Below are 22,826 nucleotides of genomic sequence, written 5' to 3' on the forward strand. Positions count from 1 at the left end.
TTTCCAATAATAATTGTATCCTTTGCTACTTGTATGTGATTGTAACCAAAAACAGAGACATCTATCGGTTAACTTCAAGAGTTGTTTATTTGCTCTTATGATGGCTATTACTACTACTATTTAACATTCAATAATGTCAGGATTTTGTTTTTTGTTATCAAATAGCAACACTTGTTTATCTTCACTTTTGAAACTCAAATTAAAATCTAATTTGTGAAAATCATGGTGCAGAACCGACTAAGTAACCTTGCTATTATCTCAATAGATTCAGATCTTATGAAATAATTATATATTAAAAAATTTTTTAAATACTTTGCAAAAATAAAATAATAAAAATTGTAAATTATTTTAAAAATTTTACTCAGTTTTATATTATTTCTTATTATAGTAATGTATTCTTCTGTGTTTAAATGAACATACAAAAATGTTATATTTTTTTCAGTGTTTTCCTTTTTCTGTTAATTACATTTGTAAAAATAGTTTAATAATTCTATTGACTTTAATCATTTATTAGAAAATATTGATAAAAATTTGTTAACTGTTTTTTATATTTATTTATCTCTATATTTTTATCTCTAAATTTTTTTTTACATAAAATGTATCTTTAACTATTAATAAAAACAATATGGATATGGCTATTGTATTGTACATGTAATGTATTCTCACATTGCAAATGTGAAAATACTTTACATGCTCCTTCGCAGTTTAAATATAGTGTATGTGTTAATCATACAATGTATATGATGGCATACTTAATAAAAAATTGAAGCGCTTTTTAAATATTGCACAATGTGGGTGACATGTTAAGTGCCTGGTTAAGGGTGATTTAACTGAGTAGTGTTCATGATTTTGGTGATTTAACTGAGTAGTGTACATGATTTTACATTGATTTTGGTGATTTAACTGGGTAGTGTACATGACTTAATTTTAAAATTGATTTTTCTCAGTTTCTTTTTTTTTTCACGAGTAGCTGTAGGAAAACAATATCTCTATAAAAAAAATCATTATCTTAGCTTCAAATTTTCAGGATATGTTCATTATTCAATTTTTTAGTGCCTGATCCTAAAGTAAAAAAAATTGATTTGCAATTACCCAATTAACTGAGTGGTTTATCGCTAAATATAGTTTTTTTTTTTACTATTAAGTCAGCCATTTCAAATCGTTTAAATTCTTTTTAAATATTTTTGGTTCAGGCACAAGTTACACTAGTATACTAACATTGTGCAAAATTCCAATCTTTAATATTGATGTAATCTTAAGATATTTATGTAGGGTAGATTAGGGTATTATGAGCACCTTAAACGAAAATTAGACTATTTTCAAAAATTATTATGCTGGATCCAAAATTTTTACAAATAAACAATTTTTAGGGATCCCTACTCATGATCCACTTAGATGTTTGCACCCGAAATTTTTTTAACAAAAACACAAAGGTTTTAAAAAAGTAGCTAAAGTGCTCATATTGCCCAGACCACTTGGTAATATAAGCACTTTAAAATAGCTCAAAAACCTAACATTAATTCAGTAAAAAATCAGGGAAAAATAGAGCTAAATTTTGAAAAAATCAGGAAAACTGGCTCTTCATCACACATTAAAATCAATATGGCTCTGCGCTAGAGAGATAATTATCTCTTACTTCCATTTAGATTGTTAAGGTGGAAGCCCTATAATAAACGATGAAAAAATTTTTTTTTTTGAACTAGTAAATCAAAAAAAAATTCTTTTTTCAAATCCATGCTTTATGCAAGCAGAATTCTATTGGGCCTAGAAATTCTTTTTTTGTTATCTTTTGTAGAAGGAAAAATTACTGTTACGTTTTTAAATTTTTTTTTATTAATTCAGTGTTCTTATACAAATTAAATTTTTGTTAACTTAATTAACTTGTTTTGGTCAAATTTTTCCATTTCCTTGTATTGTCATCGAAAATGATTAAGTGTGCAAAATTGGTTGAGAAAAAAGCTTTTAAAAATTGATTTCAAATTTTGTGGCACACAAACATATATGTATAGAAAGTAACCTTATATAAAGCATGGAAAAAAAGTTATATTGTTAAAACAGCATCATGTATTTACAACTTTATTCCCAAAAAAATTTAATCACCCACCATACCTTTTATGTCAGTTTTGATAACTTTTGAGACTAACTATATTAGGAAATTTACATAGTAACGCTCTTAGTTACCGTTCCAAATGATTATAGTCTAATAATATCCCATCGTGTAGTTCTTTTAATTCTTTTTTTTTCAGGTAAAACATCTACATTGCTCTACTCTACTCAATTAAAGGCTCTGCGACCCTAAATCTTTTTAATTTCCTTTGGTTTTGTTTTTTTTTGTTTTGTTTTTTCCTTTTTATTTTTCTTTGGTTTTGTTTCAGGAGAAGTATATGAGGCTTTAATCCAGTCACAATTAGAACATTTGACACTAATAAAGTGCGAATACCCTCGCTGTTTTAAGTTTTCGTCATATAATATGATGTTACTACCACAATTCGGACACATTAATTCACAAAATATATTTTGAAGCATTGCAAAATGTACCAACATAAAAAAGTTTTCTTTGGTAATGAACTTAAAATGTTTACTCAAAGGTCCATTCATCCAACTTAATAAAGTTGTTAAAGATTGTTACAAAAAAGTAGCTGAGTTTAGTATGAAAACTGCTGCTGGAGAAGTTGTCCATATTGACACTGTTAGTGATATACCATGCACTCGTATTTCTGTTGATCGGACGTGGCAGAAACGCGGCCATTCTTCACTACATGGAGTAGTAACAGCCATTTCAGGTGACAAGTGTCTAGATGTGGAAATAAAGTCAAGGCATTGCTTTGGTTGCAAAATGTGGGAAAACAAACATGGTACCTCTGATTACCAAATTTGGAAACTTAATCACATCTGCAAAACTAATCATACTAAATCCTCAGGTGCAATGGAATCAGCTGGTGCTGTTGACATTTTTTCCCGATCATTACTAAATTATGGCCTGAATTATAAAGAATACTAGGGAGATGGAGACACCAGTTTGTTTAATGATGTTCTAAAATCTAATCCATATAAAGATCATAATGTAACCCCAATCAAGCTCGAATGTATTGGTCACGTACAGAAGCGCTTTGGGACTCGTTTGCGCAATCTTATGAAATCATATAAAAACACTAAAACACCTTTATCTGGTAAGGGAAAACTTAGCAACAAGTGCATTGACTCTATGCAAAATTATTATGTTCTGGCCATTCGTAATAATATTGGAAATTTGTATGCTATGAAGAAGGCAATATTATCGATCCTTTTTCATTTTACTGACCTCCCAGATCCTTTCGATTGTCATAAATTTTGCCCACGAGTTGATAGAAGTTGGTGCAAGTATTGGTCAAAAGAAAAAAAGTCATATAGGTCACTAAGTTCAATTCCTATGTGGATAAAAAATCCCATCTTTCCAACTTTTAAAGTTTTAATGGGACATGACCTATTGGAAAAGTGTATGCATGGCAAAACACAAAATGCAAACGAGGCTTTGAATGCGACCATACGGTCTCGCGTACCAAAATCTATATTTGTTGGAGAAGAAACCATACAAAATGGGTACCGATTCAGCTGTCATATATTTTAATAATAGCAGGAACGGAATCCTTGGCATATTGGAATATTTCGGATTGACAGGGACAGTTTCGCACCAAATTGCAAAGAAACTGGATATATCACGTGAAAAATGCATGATTAAAAAAGCTACTGACAATATAAAAAAACGAAAAAAATCCATCAGAGCAAAGCAGAAGGTTACTGTGACATTTTAAAAGAAAAAGAACCCATAGACTCTTATGCAACAGGAAATTGTTAGGATTTAAAAAAAATATTTGTTGAAATTTTTACTTTTTAAACTTTCTTTTGTATTTTTCTCAGCTTCGCGTTTTGAATGTTTCTTGAAAACTTAAAAGATGATAACTTAATATTGGACAGAGTATTTGCTTTCAAATTTTCAGCGTATGTTCACAACATATATGCACTCCATTTAACCTTCAGAATTTTTATGAATCATTCTAAGTATTGATTTATAGACCTAAACGTTTCAAATCATACCACAAAACTATTGAAAATTGATAGGTTCATCAATAAAAGTTAATAACTTTTTTAATATTCTGATTTAGGAAAAATCTGACGGTTAAATGGAGTATCTAGGTGTACTGCAGAATGTTTTAAAATTTATTTGAAAACAGATAAAGACAAACTGACTTAGAGCGTTTTGAAATGTGATCAATTTCGCTGATTTTATGACACTTTTTCCCCCATTAAGGATCAACCAAATGTAATTTTTTTTTTTTTTTGAGTTATCCTAATTCTCTCCACGACACTCTATAAACACTAAAGTCTGGTAGATTTCTTTTTATTTATCAAAATCTTGGCAGACACCCTATAATATTGCCAGTGGACAAGTGTCGTAAAAAACGTTCATAAGACATAGTAAATGTCATATTTGCGACGTCTTACGGACGTTTTTTACGTGTGCACACTTATTAACTAAATACAGCTTATTCATTAAATAAAGTTTTTCTAAGTTTTTGTAAACGATATTCTTTTTAATAATGATCACCTATAAGTTAATAAAAAAATTTGTTTTATATATGATTCTAAACTTTTGTTACAGAAAAATTTACAACGATGAATTTTATTTATCCAGACGACTATATAACTGAAGTTGTTCTTCAGACTGAAAATTTTCTTGAGATAAGAATTAGTGTTAGTTCGGATAAACCAGCAGAGGAATGGATGGAAAAATTTGAAGCTGCAAACAACACAAAATTCATTATTCAACGAAATCTTCATCCCAAGAGGCGAGTTAATTTCTGTTAGCGTAATTTAAAGTAATCATAGTTACACTAAAATGCATCACCAAAAATTTTTAGTCAAAGTTATTCTTTGTTTCAAATAATTTATCAAGCATTTTTTAAATATACGTAGAAATAAATTAAAAAGGTCGTAGAATAATATTGAAAACTGAAGCCCGCATTAATGTTTAAGTAAAAGTACACCAAAATTTTTTAATGATACGTATAAAACATATACTTAATGTGAATATGCTTTTCAAATAAATAAGTATATATAATATTATTTAAACAGATTTCAGTTTCATAAGATTTGGCTATGTCAACGTAATAACAAAAACAAATCAAATGAAAAAAGTTACCGTAACACCAACTGTCCATTAAAAGTGGATGTTGAAGTTAAAAAAGTGAACTGCGCAACTAAGAAAAATGACATCTTTTTAAGCAGAGAAGAACCTCTTGCGTGTGTGGTCAAAATTTTTAATACGCACAATCACAACATTAATTCAGCTGATGTACTACGTTTTCTTCAAAGCGACAATGGATTACAGGTAACCTTTTATTGCTATATACTATATATGAAACACTTATATGTGAATATAATATATATAGGAAACATTTTTTAAGGAGCGGTCTGAAGTTTCTTAAATTTGGAGCATTCCGATAGTGAAATCTTGACGTTATTAAAACTATTTGTAAAAATCCTGTTTAAAAAAATATGTAATAGAGGCAAATAGTTAACTATGAAATATAAATTAACTCTCCCATTTTAATAGATAAACATTTGAAACCAGAAATAAGTGAATTCGAGTTTTTAACATTTTAGGAAACTTTTAACGAATATTTATCTAATGATGTGACACCAGGCGAGGCGCGACGTATTCATCGAAAAAAACTTTCGATTAAATATGGTATAGCTAGCAAGCAAAAGACAGCAGATGCTAGAGAAAATCTTACACTAAATCAAGTTTATTATTGGCATCGCAAGTATACTGCGGAAAATTACGGCGCAGTCACAGATCCTATTGGTAAACTAAGATCTTTTATCGAAACGGAATTTTACAAAAAACAAGGTAGGTTTATTTGTTAGGGTACTTGGCAAAAAAAAGTCTTATCTAGTGCTAAAAAGTTTGTTATTTTTTTTTTAAACCAATTCACAGGAATAAAAGAATAAAAGATAATAAAATTAAACTTTAAGTAACTAAAAATAAAGTAATGTAATTAAAACTTTTTGCAAGTGATATCTTAACCTTTTTGCAAGTCGTATGGGGAATAGAGGCTATTGAAAAATTTTACTTAGCTTGATTTTTTTTGCGGGTTTTAATTTAATAATCTGTTTAGCCAGTGTCCTTATAGGTATATGCACCGCAAAAACTAAAGCACTCTAAAAAACCACCCGACCTGGCTACAACTTATAGCCAGGCCTATTTAAAAATAAAAAATCTTTTTTGAGTATTTTCGAATAATTTCTCTTTTTTTTATAGCAACTTTTTCAGTTTTAAATACTTTAAAAAATGCAAATGTTAGCTTTGTCAGTTAGCAATCTTGACTTTTTTATAAGCTCTTGACTGTCCTTTTCAATAATAATCAAATGGCTAAATCAATTATAAGTTTTATGTTTGATATAACTGATCCAAGTTCAACTTAATAATAATGAGGTTTTTGGGGTGCATTTATCTAACAAACATATATGTCCAATAACACAACTAGAATGTTTATTATAACATGACATTATAAATGAAGCATTAGAAGAATATTTCAGTTATACAATAACTCAATATTCATAACTTTTTCATTGCTCTCTAAATCACTATCTGCGTTAAATAAGCTATTTGTTCGATTTGTCACTATTCTTTGCAAAGCTGCAGCAGAAAAAATCGTTGTAGTTTTTTTTCCATCAACACGCCATGCTTACTTGCTGCATTGGCATTTCTAAACATTGTGGCATTTTGGGCATTCCCTCAACTTTTTTACTTTACAAATGTTTTTAGTACATTTAACAAAGACTTTCTTTTCTTCTTCTTTTTTTCCTGCATTTTGCAGTTGTTTCCGAAGTTTTAAACTCAAGTTACTAAACTCAAAACATCTTCAGCATTCTTGATTACCATGCACTTGAGTTATTTGTGCCGATTTGATTGATAGATTTAGATGTAGACTTTTTTAATCTCCATTGTCCCCATACAATTTTTTGCTCTATCCTGTTGCATGAATACAATGCTCAAAGCTTAATTGGTTATATATAGAGGGTTTTGTTGCCCATTTAACCCCTATATATTCGCTAAAATAAGCATGAATGCTTCTTTGTTTAACGCGTTTGCCTCAGTAAACATTTTGTCTTTCTATATCCGTGATGAATACTTTTGTTTACCAAGTCTAATAATTAGTCATTCATTTTGATTGAAGGAATGACATAACATGACAATCAAATCTCAAAATGTCTCCATCTGTTAATTGGACAACAATTCTTTAAATCTTGTTCTCTTTCAAGTACTCATCGAGTTCTTTAACAGCAGCTAAAAGTGTATGGCCATCTGATAAGCCATGTTTTGAAGAGGTTGCTTTTGATTGTTGATTTAGATCGTAGATTGAATGTAGATGTTTTTTTTTGGCTGCTGATTCATTAGATAACATCAGGGTTGTTATACGGACATTGCCAAATATCATTTAACACATACAGACCTCTCCTGGAATGGTAAGGTGTAGCTTTATTAGTAATATTATTTCAGTTTAAGTTAGTTTAAAAAGTTACTAAGCAACACTTTCATTACTTTTACTTTTATTGTAGTTATATATTTAGTGAATCTAAGTTAAAGCAAATTTTAATGAAAGGAAATTTTATAGAAAATGTAGATTATAAGAAGTTTTACAGCTGCCTATTCTGCATTAAGTTAGTAAATATTGAAACCTAAAATAAAAACAAACCTGAGAATGACACGAAGGAATGGATGCTAACAAATTCTGTTTTTTGTTTGCATTTTTTTACATTGATCTCCTTTCGCAGCATAGATTAAACTAAAAGAAGTTCCATCAACATCATAGTGAATGAATTGACGAATTACATCATTATTAAAAACTCTTGTGGTGCCAATATTTACTTTCCAAATCTCTTCCTCAGTTTGCTCTGTTTCTGTCATAACTGCAGCTGCAAGAAGTTGCTCTGCTAGTGCATCTAAAATTTAACTGATTAAATCAGTTATACCTATTTACACTTTAAAAGGGAGGAAAGAGCATTAAAGAGAAACACGTTATTATAATACAAAAGGTTAGGTAAATATGTATAGAAACATGACATAATATCTTTTCAATAACAAACAAACCTTAGTGATTGCGAACCATTTTCCTTGTAAAATTTAAGGCTCTGTTGATTGAGTCTTGTCCCTGGCCTTTGATTGTTAAATTATCTTTTGCATGAAATCATAACCAAAATGAACACCGAAATCTAAAAAAAATTATGCAAACAGATCATAATATAAAAAAAAAAATTTATTAAGTTTGTGTAAATAGAATTCAGCTATATGAGTGCTTTAGATACTAAAAGTTGAAGCTATTTAAAAACATACCGTTGATTCTTTAATGCCAATTTTGCAGCAGGTGATAGTAGCTAATATTTATGCCCTCCACTCAACTTTTTGTTGGTGTCATTTCTTATTTTCAATGTATCTAACATTATTTGGTCAATGGTGCTTTATTGATACCTTGCAAGCATCTATTTTTATTTTTCACGAAGCGTACAATTGAATTCTCTTCTAATAATATTGATCAGTATTGTCGCTCTTTCCCTGTCTTTGTTTTACCATCAAGGTGTCAATTTATTGTTTATCAATCTTTAATCAAGGGGAAAGTCCTGATTTAACGAAACACTGCCCTCTTATACCCTTACCTTGTAATGTTATCATGTCTGTTTTTTGCATTTTTGTGCTTTTTTGCAAATACTGCTTCTGCTTTACAATTTGGATTGAAAGACCTTGTTCCAAATAATAAGGAAAACTTAGTTTTCATTTTTCGAATACTTTAATATTTATTCCTGTATAACAAATAAAAATGTCTACAAGTTACTACAACAATAATTCAAAGCATAGATAGCAAGAAAGTATTCAAGTTAATCCCCCTGTGATATAGATATAAATGTATAGGAAAAAAAATAAAAAGTTTGATGCAATTTTATAGCTAAGTTATGGAAAGTTTTCCTGTTGTTGATTTTTTTCCTGTTGTCTTTTTTAATACTACTCATAACATTTTTCTAAACGATATTCCTTTATATAACAAATATAGAAAAAAAATTTTAAAAATAGTATCTTAATAATATATTATTTTCAAAATTTTAATATAAAAATATAAAAACTGAAGACTAAGAGTATAAATAATATTTAAGTTAATTAAACATAAGTAACATTACCCTAAAATTTATGTATATCAATTTTTTGGCAAAAAAAAGTGTCCCACAAATTTCCATTTATTAGTAATTTTTTCTAAATAAATATGAAAAACTTAAAACTATAAATTTAAAACAACGAGGTTGCGAGAAGACCTTTGCCAATAACTATACATTTAAATAAATACATAAGATTATGTTATCATAAAATAATTGTAATATTTTTAACATTAACTTTTTTAAGGACATGAAGTTCATATCAAAACTGAAGGTGACCTTTGGGCAGTTGTTATAGCAACGCCAATAATGCGTCGTGCCCAGAAAATGAAAACTTCTAGAGAAATAGTTTTTATTGATTCTACAAGTAGCGTTAACTCTACATGCTCCACAACAACAGTTGCCCTTACAGCAACATCAGCAGGTGCAGTTCCAATAAGTGTTGTGATACATAATGGACAATGTACAGCTTCCTACACACTTGCATTTAGTCTACTTAAAGAAACATATGCTGAATTATTTGGAGGACAATCGGTAGAACATTTAACAGTATTATATAAGCATTAATTTTTGTTTTCTTTGTTACATTTATCAATTATAAAATATTTTAAAAATCTACAGGTTTTATAAAAATGTCTATAGGTTTTAGTAAAGTTTTTGACACAATTGATGGAAGCAAATCAATTTAAAAAAATAAAAATGAAATTGTTAATTTTTTTATAGTATCTAGACTTAGCAATGACTGACGACAGTAAAGCCGAGAAAGATGCTATAAAAGTGGTATGGCCAGGTACTCATCAGTTACTTTGTCAGTTTCATGTAGCACAGGCTGAGTGGAACTGGCTTTTGAAATTCAAAAACGGTGTTCATGCTAAAGATAGGCTAATACTTGTGAACCTATTTAGAAAGGTATCTTTGTATAAGAAACCCTTTAATTATATTTGTACATATATACATGTATGCATACATATATATATATATATATATATATATATGTATACATAAATATATATATATATATATATATATATATATATATATATATATATATATATATGTATACATATATATATATATATATATATATATATATATATATATATATATATATATATATATATATATATACGTATACATACATATATATATATATATATATATATATATATATATATATATATATATATATACGTATACATATATAAATATATATATATATATATATATGTATATATATATATATATATATATATATATATATATATATATATATATATATATATATATATACGTATACATATATAAATATATATATATATATATATGTATATATATATATATATATATATATATATATATATATATATATATATATATATATGTATGTATATATATATATACTTAGGCAGTGTATATCTCTTCTATACAAACACACACACATATATATACATGAGCGTTGTAAATATCTTTTATACATACACCCACAAATATATATACAATATATATATATATATATATATATATATATATATATATATATATATATATATATATATATATATATATATATATATATATATATATATATATATATATATATATATATATATATATATATATACATATATATATATATATATATAGGTATAGATATAGGACTCACTTATAATAATTTATTTTATAGGTAGTCTATGCTTTGACTGAGGAAGACTTAACCATTGCTGTTAACGACATTCTAAATTGCAATCATGTTAAATTTATTGAGCGATTCAAAAAAATTTTTAAAAGGCGAGAAGAACGGACATCATTTGATAGAAAGAAGTTTATTACAAGAGGGCACCATACAAACAACTACTCTGAGGCTACTCTAAGGATTCTAAAAGACATTGTTCTCCAACGTTGCAAAGCATTTAACATTGTTGCTCTTGTTGATTATATATGCTTTGTGTGGGAGGTATATTACCAAGATAGAATTTTAGAGTTTGCTCATAATAGAGTACCTTCTGCATCAAAAAAAATTCTGAAAAGACTTAAAATTAACTACCATGATTGCATTCAACCCATTGATGGTGTTAGTAATTGTTATACTGTAAAAAGTGTTACAAAACCACTGGAACTAAAATATGAAGTAAACATAGAAGTAGGTTTATGTTCCTGTTATATTGGGCAATTTGGTGCTTTTTGCAAACATCAAGCAATGGTTCAAGAAACTAATGGTGGAGTTTTTCCAAATTCTCCAGCTGCAACCCCAGAATGTAGATATAAGTTTGGAATTTTAGCACTTGGAGAAGACTGTCCTCCACCAGAGTTTTTTCTCTCTATAATGGAAATAAATGTGTACAATGAGACACAACAAAATTTGTCTCTGCTTTGTAATCCAATTACTACATTTGAAACCAATTGCCTTTCACCAGCAAAAAATAGAACAATAAAATTTATTGTGCAAGACTTCGATTGTACTCAACAACAAACAGTATGGTCAGAGTTTTATATGCAAATGAAGCGATTAGAAAATATGTGCGCAAATAACAGTTTACCAATAACATCTTTAGCAAAAATTAATATCAAGTTAAAAAGTGTTCTTAGCATCCCTAAAGCTGTAGATACCCTGTTATGCATAAAAAGAAGTGTACATGCCACTGTAAAGAGTACAAGTATAATTAAAATACAACCCAGTTCAGTTGGCAGACGCACCCATGCAAAATCACGCAGTCTAAAAACAGTAGCTGTTGGTCGTCCTCCTTATGGAGATAAAATAAAAAGAGGAAAAAAAGAGAGAAGCATGGCAAAAAATAATAATAATAATGCTGCAAATACAAAATCACATGGAAAAGGACATTAAATTTTTAATAAATATATGATTGTAATGCTAATGTAAATTATTAATGAGTTGCTACATACCACTACCCATAGATATATATATATATATATATATATATATATATATATATATATATATATATATATATATATATATATATAAATATATATATATATATATATATAAATATATATATATATATATATATATATATATATATATGTATATATAATATACATATATATATAGATATATGTATATTATATGTATATTATATAAGACCACAGGGCACTCGTCACATTTTCCAATTATTTGAGTTATGTCCCCTACTATATAAACATACACCTGAACTATTTTGCTAACAAAATAGTAAAATCCAACCCAAAAAAGGCCTATGTAATGCCAAAGAAACACCCAAAACAAAGGCATATAAGGGAAACAGGGAAACTCTCAGACTTTAAACAACAAAATTTCATTTATCTAAAAAGTCGAAATGTGTGACTTGTGCCTTTTTTTCCCCTGTAGTCTTCATATATATATCTATATTTATATCTGTATATATATATATATATATATATATATATATATATATATATATATATATATATATATATATAAATATATATACATATATATATATATATATATATATATATATATATATATATATATATATATATATATATATGTAGATATATATGTAGATATATATGAATATATATATATATATATATATATATATATATATATATATATATATATATATATTTATATACACATAAATACATATATATATATAAATATATATATATATATATATAAATATATAGTTATATATATATATATATATATATAAATATGTAGATAAATGAAATTTTGTATAATATATATATATATATATATATATATATGTATATATATATATATATATATATATATAATACAAAATATTGCATAACAATATATATATATATATATATATATATAATACAAAATATTGCATAACAATATATATATATATATATATATATATATACTTTTTTTTTTAAATATTATTACATTTATCATATCGACAATGTAGGAATGAATATTATATTGTCAATATAAATATATTGATAATCTATATTATATAATATAGCAAACATTAAACTTGATTATACATAAAAATAATTATTATTTCAAAAAGTATATACGTATATCCAAATAAAATATATCTGCGGTACTTTATTATAACTACGATGCAATTCTTTTTTATTAAAGTTACTTAACTAAATAACTTCCTTATAATTATTTAATTCTAATTCTATAAAAAAAATAAACAAAACAATTACTTTCTCTTTAATAGCAACTAAATTTATTTTGCTTTCAGCAAACGCGCCCATGCCTCTCTTTCAAAACCAACGAATTAGATTGCGCTATTCCAAGGTATTTCTGAGCCTGTATAGGGTTTCAAAATATGCAGGCCGGCGTCTAACTATTGTGGAACAACAACCAAATTGTTCGATTAGTACTTCATCACTAAATATTACATCCTCCAAATGTTCCGCTGACCAGTGCTTGATTTTTTGGCAGAAGGCGTTTAGATATTGGGTCTCTAATATTTTTAGGCATGGTTTTTTGCCGGATCATGGCTATTTAAGTTAAATTGTTTGAACAAACCTCACAACACACATAATTATCACAACACTTTGTGCAACACCAGTTGGGAATACCTCAGATGAAATTTCAAATGCACTGGCAAACAGATGTGCTTTTATATAACAATGAATGTAGATATCTGCCCTTTGAGTAGCTCCTTTGGTCGTCCAGTTCTAGCTTTGCTTTAAAGATCACCATTATCTTGATATCGCTTTAATGTTTTTATAGTGCAGCTATGTGTTACGTTAAAGTGTGCAGCAATAGAAGTCAAGGTCAATCTTTGTTCACGTAGAATAACAACCTGAGCACGTTATTCTGTTGTTAATTTATTAGTTTTTTTTCCATAATTAATTAATTATAAATAACAACAAGCATTGACTGAAACAAATTTTAAACTGTATATATATGCATATATATATATATATATATATATATATATATATATATATATATATATATATATATATATATATATTTATATATATATATATACATATATATATATATATATATATATATTATTTATTTATTTATTTATATATATATATTATTTATTTATTTATATATATGGGTTTGTAATCGCTTAATTTTTAATTTTTTTGTTAGAGTTTTTAAAATCTGTTTACTTTATTAAGACTTCAATTCGAATTTCTTTTCGCTAGAAATTAAATTAAATAATTATCTACCTTTCTTCAGCGTATAAGAATAATACAAAATATAAGTAATATAGTTTTTTGAGGGTCTCCTAACATTTTTGTTGATTTAATACTTTTGGCCGATGTTTTGAATAAAACATTATACATAAAGATTTTTTTTAGTGTGCTTAATTTTTATGTGACTTTGTATGCTAAAAAAAATGGGGGTTATTATGCAGCACATTTCGAGAAACGATGCTTTTTAAACTCTTAAGCAAGTTCAATAAAAAAAAAAGGCAATGGTTTTTGTCAGAAAAAGTAGCAACATACAATACTAACGTATTAAATTAAAGCTATTTACAATAAACTAAGTAAGTTAAAATTAAACTGCATGTGTAAGTCTATTATTATTATTTATTTATATTGTGGTATAATGGCATGTTTTATTTTAAGTCTATTTTAATTCCTAGAGTTTAAGATGAATATTATTTGTTAAACTTTGTTGTTACACAAATAACTGTGGTATTGACAAACTTTCAGAACTAAATTTAATAATACTTACTTCATTGTGCCCACAAGTTTTAACTATTGTTACTAATGGTATACTTGTACTTTACTTTACAGTTTTTTTTGTATTTTTTAATTTACAGTTTTTTTTGTACTTTTATGAAATTTTTGTATTTTTTGAACGAAGATAAATTAAATACCACAATTTAGAAACTTTTAGGTACTACTTATTAGTCTTACTTAAATATTAAGGTAGACCTAGTTTCATTGATGTGTTTAATCTTTTGAAAATTGATTTAGTTTTGTAATATTCCTTAATGCTTAAGTAAAAGTTTGAGATATCAATGTTATTTTTTTTATCAAATATTACATTTTTATAAATGATGGGTTGCCCAAATTGGACCCACGTTTGTTCTTTATGGTGAACCCTTGTCTTTAATCTGAACGGCTATTGTTTTTTTTAAAAATTAAGACGCAATAAAAAAAAAAAGTTTGTTTATTGTGGATTAAGTTAAAAATAGAAGCACTGTGAAGTTACCTATATTTTTCATAATTTAATCAAGTTTTTTGTTTAACACATAAAAAATGAGTAATATAGTATATAGTAAGCGAAGTCAAATCCGTCACATTCGTGCACAGATAGATAAAAATCTTAGAGTTGCTGCTGTAGAGTTGTTTGATTATTATACAAATCCATTAGATTATGATCTAAATTTTATTGTTGTCTCCTCTATTACATTTACATCAGACGATTCTCTATATGCAATGCGTCTTAATGAGGGAAATTTAACTATAAATTTACGAGCTACTAATTTATCTGTTCAATATAAAGATGATTTTCAATGTTTAATGAAAATGCTAATCTTCATAGTAAACATTTTGATAACTTTAAAGGTTTTGGCACTGACTTTTGAAAATTAGAGAACATTGAAAAAGAGCCAATTTCTGCTTATTTTAGACATATCATCAGATGCTAGAACTCTACTATCTACTTTAAAAGAAACTGATATAGTGACTTGCAGAGGTTGTCAATACTCTCACTTTAGAATATCTAACTCTCTGTGCTTACTTTTCAAAACTTCATTGCTCCCTTGAATGATATTTCAGATAAATTTCTTATAAATTATGTATTTGACCTATTCTTGGAACTGCAAAAGAACTACCTCATCTTAGTGTCTTACAATAGGCATCTACTCAGGAAAATCCAAGCCTAATTCTGTAAATGATTATTTAAAAGTTTTTGTTGATGATATTTCGACAGTAGCAAGATTTGGCGTATGCTTTAATGTCAAAAAATTTAATAGTGCTTTGAATGCTTTTGTTTGTGATGCACCTGCAAGATCCTTTTTGAAGTGTGCAAAAAAGCATTCTGGATATTATGGCTGTAAAAGGTTTACTCAGAAAGGGGAGTACTTCAACAATCGTTTAATATTCCCTAAACTTTCTTCTCCTTTATGAACAATTTAATGCATTTATTTCCCATGGTCATTAGAATGGAAAAACTTCTTTGCATGACACAGGTAATGGTCTTATCAGTCAATTTGTTTTAGACTACAGGCATCATGTATATGTTGGTATTTTCAAAAAACTTAACCAATTTTGGATGCCTTGTAACGGATCTGGAATTATTTCATGAGCTATTGCTGTTGTAAACACTAAACATCTTAACATAGTTAGATCTTTTGCCCTAAGAATTCGCTTAAAGACCTTGATCACTCTTTGAGTTTCGGCAACGGAAAGCCACAAAGTTTTGACAATTTTTGTTATATACTGAACCAGTTCTGTTAAAAGATATATTACCGCCATTCTGTATAGAAATTTTTTAATCTTTTCAGTACCTGTTTATTTTGGTACCAATCCTCCATTTTAATCAAATTTCTAAGATACGATAAAGTGTTTGTAAGTAAGGTTTATTTACTTCTTAATTTTTTGTACTACAATAGATTTGTAAATATAGTGCTTTTCACTATTGCTGAATTTGTGACAACTTGCACTGTTGCAATTATTTGTCAACAGTGGTTTGCTTCTGAAGGAGATGTTTGATTCTAACCCCATGCAAGGTCAAACATAAACCAATTTATTTTTTGTGAGTAAAAACCGATAGAATTATGGTTAGGTGCATAATTAATGTTCGGTGCAAAGGGAAAGCTTGTAAATCTTTAAAAATATTTAAAAATATGTTTCATTTTACTTTTCACATTTTTTTCGCAAATGTTTAGCATAGTGTAGTACTTGACGTTTTAAGGTTTAAGTTTTCTTTAGATAAAACTAGCTTTACGTAAAAAAGCTAATTATGGATTTCGCTTCATTTATTCATTTTTATTTTAGTATTGGATTTACACCCATATATTTTTCATTTAGCTAACTATGAAAAAGCGGTGGAAAAGTTGCGAAAAGCAGAGACAACATTTGATCAATAAAAAACACATAGAGAACTCTATAGGCAAAGAAAGTAGTTTTTTTAGTTTGGTATATAAACATCATTCAAATATTTTTATTACCAAGGATAGGAAATTATATCAAATGTTATTTTTACAAAAATTTTTATATGGGTTTACTCTTTCTAAATTCTATTGAGTCAACAACTTTATATATTCCTAATAAACTTGGCAAAACACAGATTCAATTTATATTTTCTAGTCTTCTTTCAAAAGAATGTTGAAAGTTCTTTTAACATTCTGTTAAGCAAATCAAAGCAAAAGGGTAATGCCATCTAACTCAAAATCAGATAATGATGATATTGCTGTTCCTCCTACTCCAAAGTCATTTAACCCAAACAATCACTTTTCACTAACATTTTCTTCTTCAATTTCTAAATAGTCATTAGCTTTCCAAATAACTTCTCACGAGCTCAGCCTTTGTGGTGCTTCTGAATCACAAGGTAATATACAAACAATTAGTAAAAAAACTTCTATTTTACCCGACGATTTAAGTGATATATGTTTTAAAACTTACCATAAATAGGTCATTAGGAATCTATAAGCAAATTACTAAGTTGAACATAAGCTGATAAAACAAGTAATAATTTTTTATGCATGTTGCATTATACAATATATATAATTTTGATTACATTGGGTTTGAAGCTACTAACAATAAAGATATTAAAAAGCCTTAAAAAAAAATCTTTCTGAAATACATTTTTTTTGTGTGAAGGGAAAGGGACTCAGATTCATAGATTGGTTGATTGGATTAATTGAATTTCCTAGTTCCATTAGCAAATGCTAGGTCTAACCAAAAGTTGAATAAAAATAATTTACACATGATTATCAAAAGTATTTATTTTAAATATTTTTTTTACTTTATATTAGGTATATATAACAGATTTGAAAATCTTTTGGGCAGGCAGCTCGAATATGTGCAAGAAACGAGCTTGAAAATGGCGATGATTAGAAGTTTAGAACAGCGGCCACTTAAAAATGTTGAGACTCTTCCAGATGGAGCTGTTTTTCTTTATCATCTGAGTAGAGTTTGGTTAAACGGAAAGAAAACTAAATAATATTAGTTTTATAAATAGTGTTGTAGCTATTCATAAAACTAATAATATTTAGTCTTTTGAATAGCTACAAAACTATACTTAATACTTTGTACAATAATTTAAAAATCATGTGTAGCTAAGGAACAATTGATTTTTAAATTATTGTGTAAAGTATTAAGTAAATTTTTAGGTAAAATTTTTATTTGACATTGGGGGTAAATGTCTTGAGGAGGCAATAAAACGTATGATGACATTTGTCATATCCAATAGTTTGGCTATGAAATTTAATGTTTCTGGTAGACGAGATTAGAGAAATTCAGGACCACTAAACTTGTTAAGAATGTGTACTGTAAGTGCACATTTTTAAAGTTAATGAATTGATAAATAATAATGAATTTTGTTTATTTTTTATGAAATGGTGTTTTTATATCTCATGTTACTGAAAACTGGTGAGAAATTTAGTGAACAAGCCAAAACATTGGGAATTGCTTGTCAAATCAAGGATATTATTTTTAAAATTTTGAAAGAAAGATTTAGTATCACTGCCAATTTTATTAAAAGTTAAAAATGGCTCAAAAGCTTACAATCATTGTACTTATTATTTAAATATATATTATAATCATTTAATACAGAAAAAATTAATAAAAAACCGGCAGTTAAATACAAAATTCTGGCAAAATAAAAAATAAATTTTTTTAAATTAAAAACATATTGAAAGCAAATTGAAACCAAATGGAGTTCCTTGATATAAAAAATTCAATATTTCTATGTATTTAATCATTATAATAAACTCTCTAAACAGAAGTAGTAAAAGGAAATCAAAAAATAGCTTAAGTAAAGTAGTAAAATTGTGATAAAAACATAGACAATATGGGTAACAGATTTTTAATGATTTTTTATGGATTGAAAAAAAAAATTATATATAAGCAACGTAGTTAATATTAGTAGGAACTTACTTGTTAAACTTTTTTAAACAAATTTTTATTATACTAAAAATTGTTGTTAAAATACAAATTTATCGTTAAGTTTCAATACTTATTGCAAGAAAAAGGCTACTTGGAAGTCGAGACCGTGATGGAAATTGTGCGATCCGAATGTTAGGATCACAATCAATCGGTTAGTTTTACATTCATATACACAAACACGTGTGTGTGTGTGTCTCTCTCTCCCTATATATATATCTATATATCTATATCTATATGTATATATATATATATATATATATGTATATATATATATATATATATATATATATATATATATATATATATATATATATATATATAAATATATATATATATATATATATTTATATACATATATATATTTATATGTATATATATATATAAATATATATATTTATATGTATATATATACATATATATATATACATATATATATATATATATATATATATATATATATATATATATATATATATATATTAGTATATATATATATATATATATATATATATATATATATATATATATATATATATATATATATATATATATATATATATATATATATATATATATATACAGTTATGGCCATTGAAATCCGACCACCACCATCATTTTACTTAAAACTAGTTTAATGTAGTAATAAACAATTGTATTATAGCAATAAAAGAATAACAGTAACAATTAATGATTATAATGTAACATATCGTACATATTCAATGTTTTTAATATTTAGTGGCACCACCATGTGCTTTTAGGACTGCATTAATGCGATCTGGCATTGACTCCACGAGAGCCTGACAATATTCTGGCGTTATTTCAGTAATCCAAGCTTGACGAATTTTGTGCGCTAGATCGTCCAGTGATGTAGGATTAGTTCTGGATACTGCTGACTTTAACTTGACCCAGCAATTTTCGATTGGGTTCAAGTCTGGGGATGATCCCGGCCAAGGACCCAGAACCTGAACGTTGTGATCCTCTAACTAAGATTTTACAAGACGAGATTGGTGACACGGTGCACCATCATGCTGGAATATTTTGCAACGACGAATTTCCATCAAATTTGGAACCTTTTCTTGAAGGATTTTTAGATATTGTTGGGAGTTAATAGTCTGTCCCTTCTGCATTAAATAAATACCACATCGACCAGATGAAGCTATTGCGCCCCACACCATAATTGAAGGACATTGCTTGACAGCTGGTACGGTATACCTTGCATTAAAACGCTGATTAGGTGGGCGACGAACTAATGACTTATGCCGAGCGAATTGCTTTATTAGTGTCTCGTCGCTAAACATTACCTGGCGCCATTTGGTTATTGACCAGTGTCTGTGAGCTCTACAAAATGCGATACTATCACGGATGTTCTTTAAAGACAGTCGCGGCTCGAGGGCTGGACGACAAGAACGTAGACCTGCATCTTTTAATAAACGTCTTCTACTTGTTCGAGTGCTGACCGTAACGTCATTAGGTAGATCTGCCCTGATTTGTGTGCTGGATATTGTTGGATCTCTCACAGCAGCCCTGCGTATCATATTGTCTGTTTGTTTGCTAGTAATTCTAGCTTTACCATAACGTTTTCAGGGCGCAGTGGATCCCGTGTCTTTGATTAGTTGTATAATATCATCAACAGTAGAATTTGGCATTCGCAATTTTGCTGATATCTGACGCTCACTTGCACCATCCTCCCATAAAAGTTTAATATTAGCACGAAGACCTTCCTTCGTAGTCATAATTAAATTGTGACAGTTAAATGATAATCCATACCCTACAATGAGATATATAGCTTAATAAATTTTACAGTGCAATAAAATAAACGCTAATGTGATTAGCTAAAAGCTAATTAACTAATCATTGATGTCAGGAAAGAAAATAAATTGATTATTCGCATGCATAGACTGTTTTTCTTTATATTCAGCAGTGGTCGGATTTCAATGGCCATAACTGTATATATATATATATATATCTATATATATATATATATATATATATATATATATATATATATATATATATATATATATATATATATATATATATATATATATATATATATATATATATATATATATATACATAATCTTTTTTTGATCGATAAACTCAGCCTACAACAAATGATGGAGCTCATATGTATTAATACATGAGACCGACGTGGGCTAACCATATTTGAACCATCTAAGTCTGGCTGCTAGCGCCAACTGACACTCACGTGGGCTAACCAATAAAACTCTTAAAATCAATTTTTTCCGTTCTATAATTAGTCTCTATTATTCCAGTAAGCAACTTTTATGAAATGCCTTTGTTCTAAATTTTTTGATATAACATTTATACATTATAAAGGAATACTTTTATACTAAGACTGATGACCATGCTTGCAATTGTATTATATCATACACAACTGGTTATTAAATATAACAATTTAGAAATGTATAGAAATGCTTCTACACGACAAGAATTTTGTAGTGAGCAAGTTGTGTAAAAAACATATTTTTTAACAAAACGAACAAAAATAAAGGCAAGTTAACATAGTCAATTTTACTTTTTACAGAAATATAAGACCGTTTAAATAAGTTCCATATAATGGTAATATTTAACTATTCTCTCCTATATATATTTATATATATATATATATATATATATATATATATATATATATATATATATATATATATATATATATATATACATATATATATATATACATATATATATATATATATATACATATATATATATATATATGTGTATATATATATATATATATATATATATATATATATATATATATATATATATATATATATATATATATATGCATATATATATAAATATATATATATATATATATATATATATATATATATATATATATATATATATATATATATATATGTATGTATATATATGTATATATATATATATATATATATATATATATATATATATATATATATATATATATATATATATATATATATATATATATATATATGTATGTATATATATGTATATATATATATATATATATATATATATATATATATATATATATATATATATATATGTATATATATGTATATATATATATATATATATTTATATATATATAATATATATATATATATATATAATATATACACTGCCGCTAACGGAAGTTAGGAGAGAGGAGATTTTTTCGAAAAAGCAAAATTAATGTATAGTTACGTTATAGATTTTTTAATTTATAATAATAAAAATTATATTTTTTATACATTTCAATAAAAAATATATTATTATCTGTTTTGTGCAATAAAAATGTACAAAAACCATTATAATGATTAAATTTTTTCTTTTGTCAAAAAAACTGCCCTTTAATTTAATAACTGCTTTAACTATTCTCGGCATTCTTTTAATTAACTTTCTAATTGTTTTTTTTGAATATTATTTCATTCCTGTTTTATAATGTTCTATAAATGAGATTTTGATGTTGGATATACAGTTCTAATTTTTCTATGCAGTTCATCCCATAGTAACGCAATGGGGTTGATGTCTGGGCTTTGGGGAGGCTAGGTCATTACACGTAAAACATTTTCATCTTTTTTTTTATTCCTAATAATTTC

This window comes from Hydra vulgaris, chromosome 13 (assembly GCF_038396675.1).
Source record: "Hydra vulgaris chromosome 13, alternate assembly HydraT2T_AEP".
Taxonomy (NCBI): Eukaryota; Metazoa; Cnidaria; class Hydrozoa; order Anthoathecata; family Hydridae; genus Hydra; species Hydra vulgaris.